General features: G+C 36.3%; 1 long non-coding RNA gene across 2 annotated transcripts; it reads right to left on the reverse strand.

The window, feature by feature from the left end:
- Positions 1–1,562: 1,562 nt before the first annotated feature.
- Positions 1,563–4,373, reverse strand: LOC130929625 (uncharacterized). 2 transcript variants are annotated; one of them, XR_009066929.1, is made up of 8 exons: positions 4,299–4,365; positions 3,853–3,886; positions 3,679–3,777; positions 3,507–3,613; positions 2,218–2,278; positions 2,096–2,147; positions 1,831–1,899; positions 1,563–1,721 (listed from the first exon to the last, which is right to left on the reverse strand). It is a non-coding gene; the product is annotated as an uncharacterized LOC130929625 (long non-coding RNA). The 2 variants fall into 2 exon arrangements; XR_009066928.1 differs by lacking the exon at positions 3,853–3,886 and having other exon boundaries at positions 4,299–4,373.
- Between the last annotated feature and the right edge of the window lie 674 nt (positions 4,374–5,047).

A 5,047-nucleotide genomic window follows, 5' to 3' on the forward strand; every position in this document is an offset into this window, starting at 1 on the left:
TGGGAATTTAATGAGGACAGTCAGCCACGCTGCGTGCTGTCCTGCTCTTCACTTTTCCGATCTGGTTCAAATTGGAAGGGCAGAACCAACGACATGTTGGGGTAGCTAAGAGTGACACGCTGAAAGTTTCTCTCCCAAGAGAGTCTGGCTGCAGCCCGCCTCTCTCAGTACCCTGCGCCGCTCGTCTCAGTACCCATCCCGCAGACAGGAAGTGACGCAATATCGCAGCTCTCAGACCGGAAATGACAACATGAAACAGCGCTCGAGCTCCGAGCTTCCGGTTTTATCGTAATAGTTAGCGTCCATTCGAACGTAAATACTAGTTTACTTTCCTTTTCGCACGTCTTTTATGTTCGGTTTCAGCATCACTCATTATTATTTAAATAATAATTTATTTCCATGCTCCTTAAATTGATTTGGTGAAATCGGGAGATTAACTCTTTAAGCGCGGTCAGTTTGTTAAAGCCTGCTGATTTTACCAAAATGAAAAACACGGTTACAGTACATCAAAATTAAAATACACACTACTGCAATAAAGGTTTAATTGGTGACTGAGAGATCGCATGTGACCTATCACAGTGTGTACTTTAGTTTGTCAATTGTAAAATATACTCCAATTGAGAATTATTAGAAATTGCTGTCATCCTTACATTTTTATGAACGGACACATTAATATAGCTTCATTACAATTTAATGTATCAAAAACGTAATATTCTCTCAATGTTGCAACCAAACCAATTTTGTCTTTCATTTTGCTACTTAAATTCATTCATGTGGGTGAAGATCCTAATTAACTAATTCAGAAACTATATTAAACTTTCTGCTCCAGGAAAGGCACCTTTATTTCAAACAGAAATGACAAAATAGTTGTCATGTGTTAGTTGTTCTTTTCTTTTATCCCAGACAATAGTTGTAGGTTGTTTTAATTACCTGACATTTTTCGGCAAGCCTTCATCACAGGTAATTAAAACTACCTACAACTAACATCTGGGATAAAAGAAAAAAAACAACTAATTTATAAGTGTAGAAAAATGAACTCAATACAACCAGTTCTAATATGGTAAACTTTATTTTTATTATTTTTTTATTATTATTGAGAGAATACCAGATATTTTCTTTGGTCAACAATCTCCTCAAAAAAGGTAAATCCATCTTCCAGATGGTTGGAACAGAACTTGAATGGCTCCAAGACATTGTAGTTCGTGCTCATCCTCTTCCATCTGCAGGATGCTTGGGAACTCCTACTGCATTGATCCCCCCCCCCCCCCCCCCCCCCCCGCCCTGTCCGAGGCTTTTGTGCTGTCTTGCACAATCCTTTTACCAAAACTGTTCATTGGAAAAGAGAAAGAAAACAGCTATTTGAATATTACATAATAAAAATGATGCTTTGTTAATTTTATACTTGATTTTTCTTTTCAGGCATTGCATTAAACTAGATATATAAACAATCTTACCATTTTTTCCCGCCATATCTTTTTGGAGTGGGCCACCACTAACTTGAAGGAGCTGTGGTTACACCTCTTCCTAAAAAAAAATCAGTGAATAAAGGGGGACATGTTCAAAAGTGCGTCAGAGTAATGGACACTAAAAAGTCTTTAAAAGCTGACCTCAGCAATTATATTCAAATTTCACTTCTGTAGCTGATAGACTGGTGGCACTTCACCCTGCAGTAATGCTTTTGCCTTATCTGTCCAATGGGCAAACTCTTTCCTGTGGCTCACCTAAGTTGAAAAAATACAAAAATAAGTATTCCACATTTTCCAACAAAGAATTAAGGTGCTGTGCACCTACTTTCCTATGAATGCCATATCAACAGTTTCAAAGACTTACCATGCACCCAAGTTTGAAATTGTCCACTAGCAATATACACCACCACTTCCTCAGAGTTGGCATATCAGTCTAACAAAAATTAAAAACAAGTGTAAATAAAGAATAACGACAAGGATATTTTGTAGCCCAATTTGAATGATTCGGTGAACTTCCTTTTACAATGGTTAAACTCAAAGAGAGCATCCAGAACAGTGCAAAGAGCATACTACAAATGGATAAATGAATACAAATATAACAGAGGACAAAATTGGACAGTTAAACTCACCTACCAACATGAAGATGCCACAGTCCTTCCCCTATGGCTGTCCCGAAAAACCCTAACGTAAGAATTTAACCGAGTCACTTCCTTCAAGTTTTGGATCAATGAATACACACTTTTACAAATACCTCTATTTCACTTCCAATCCTCTCTTTCCATGTCCCCCTGTTGATTGACTGTCAACGTTTTCTGCAATTGAAAATATAGGTTTATATTAAATACAGTAGTTAAACAATTACAAACGTGTTTCCATGCATAAGAACACCAACCAGTCAGGTTTAAATGATTCATGCAAACAAAACAAGGGCGTAGGTTTGCATAGGGACGGTAGGGACATAACACGACCAACTTTTCAGGATGCTAAAGTTGTCCCCACCAACTTTTGAGCAACCTTATTTGCATTATATTCGTCCCTACCAATGTTGAGACCGGGCCAATGCCCTTGAAACAAAACATTCGCAATTTTAGAGTGGCATTTTAGAATTTTGCTTCAAATGATTGGATGAATCATCTGGAGTGCAATTCTGCTTTAATTGAAGGGGCAAAATAAAAGGATCGACTGGAACATACCTTCAAAACCAAACAAGGCTATTCTGGATCATCATGGAAACGCCATGCCAATATGAATGGTTACTGAATTTCATTAGAGATAACAATAGTTCTCTGATCTCAAGATTGGATCTGTTTTTCTTCCCACAAATAATTGGAATTTGGATCATTTAATTTGTTATGATTTGACTGTTCTTTGAAAATGAACCAATGCTCCAAGTTGTAGTTGTTACTAATCAGCCTTACAGGCAGATGCATGTGTGGGTCACATCCTGTAGGCTTTCACCATGTTGCAACAACATAGGGGTCAGCCAAAAATATGGTCCTTCCCTGAAAAATACATAATCTATACACACGGACATATGTTATATAAATACAAACGTACGCAGACACCTACATGAGCCCATACAAGCATTCTGTAGGCTACATAGTTAAAATAATACCCTACACACGCCAAAAAAATACTTTTTTATACCTTTGAATGAGCTACTTGTTAGACAAGTTATAAATATGCATTTCATATCTGCAAAAAAACAAAAACAAAAAGTTACATTTTACTTAATTGTACAAGTGACATTATGTTCTTTAGAGAAACTAAATCCTCAAAATTCACAGTTGATTCCATTTCATTGTTCAGGCCAACGTTCCAAAAGTCAGCACGTGTCAATCAAACTTTCTTTTTTTAGACAATCAACACCATTTCTGGCCTCTTTATATTCAAGATTTGCATAAGCTAATGAGAATGTTGATTGGTTAAATAAACAAAGAGTAAATAATCAATTATGTCCAATTGTTAACTAATATAAGGAATAATAAGCCTATCCAGATTTCCACTGAGCACAACATTTGTCTCAGACATAAAACATACCAGCCGTTCCTGGGCAGGATGAGTTTGAACCGTCCATGAAGCTCGGCATGGTCTTATATTGTCACCATTGGTCCTGTCTGCACAGTGGGTTTTACAGTGTTCGATGTCTATCAAAAAAAAAGTATTCAGCACAGTCCAAAATCTAAAGTACATTAATATTTATGCTACTTACTTCCATTTGGATCTGTGTGACATCCCTGTATCTGCATGGGAAGACTACCATTTGGGGGTCGTGATTTAGTTTCTTCCCAATGGGGTGGTGATCTTGCAGCTAGTAAAAAAAAAAACAAAATAATGAAAAAATATATAGCTAAGCAGAGTAACAATATCAAGAAAAAATTACAACCTTGTCCTATTTGGATCATGTGACAACATTCAAACTACAAAGGACCAGACAAAACAAATGAAGGCAAAACAACAATACCATACAACAACAAAAACAGCGAGCTGCGAATTGCAGGCATGTACATAATGAAAAATAAGAGTGCAATATAATGAAAACTACACAAAGAAGACTGTTCATTGTGAAAAAAAATGTAAAAAGCATTAGCAGCATTAGCGAATTCGCTGCTGAATTCATCAGTACGTATTAAACAATATAAGTAGAGCAAAGTCACATGCAGTTAGTAAAGGAAGACATTATTTAAATTACATTAAGAATACTAGATATAAGTACGGTCTTTTCAACTCAGAATAAACACTTCATATTTTCACCGCAAGTCTTGTTTAACTATTTAACATTTTTAAACATGCATACGCTTTTAAAAACTTTTTTTCAGTGCGGCCACTTACCGTGTTTTTTTCGCGAGAGGTGAAATAACGTAACTTGTTTTCGTCGCAAGGGTTGACGACATTTCCGGTCTGAGGGGCCTGAGAGCTGCGGTGTTGCGTCATTTCCTGTCTGCGGGATGGGTACTGAGAAGAGCGGCGCAGGGTACTGAGAGAGGCGGGCTGCAGCCAGACTCCTCTCGAAAGTTTGGCAACGGGCCCTGTGACGTCACGCACTGCAACGTCACAAGGATGGCAACCTATCACTTAAAATAATTTTACAAATTTTATTAAAAAGAAAACATTAAGAGGGGTTTTAATATCAAATTAATATAACTCATACTAACATTTATATTTTAAGAATTACTTGTCTTAAAACTCGAGGATCACTTTAAAACTTAAATAGAACCTATAGCTTGACACAAGTGGAAATTCAATTGAAACATGTGGGAAGAACACTTAACTTTTAAGTGATGTGTGTTATCAAGCGTAATGACATTTTTAGGTAAGAAGTTTTTTTATAAGATCGAAGTTTTTTGAGTGAAAGCAGTGAATTAGTCTTTTTATTTTTTCTTTTCACATTTGAGATGCAATTGTTGGCTGTTTTCAACAATGTACATCGAAAATAAAGACATTGATTGACTGAAAATGGTTCACTATTAGATGAAATGTCTTGTTTCCTCATCTTTTTTTAATTGCTCTTTACCTAAATAAAATGTTTTATCTGATTACTCGATCAATCGATAGAATTTTCAGTCGATTACTTGATTACT

Source organism: Corythoichthys intestinalis, chromosome 14 (assembly GCF_030265065.1).
Source record: "Corythoichthys intestinalis isolate RoL2023-P3 chromosome 14, ASM3026506v1, whole genome shotgun sequence".
In the NCBI taxonomy this organism is placed as follows: Eukaryota; Metazoa; Chordata; class Actinopteri; order Syngnathiformes; family Syngnathidae; genus Corythoichthys; species Corythoichthys intestinalis.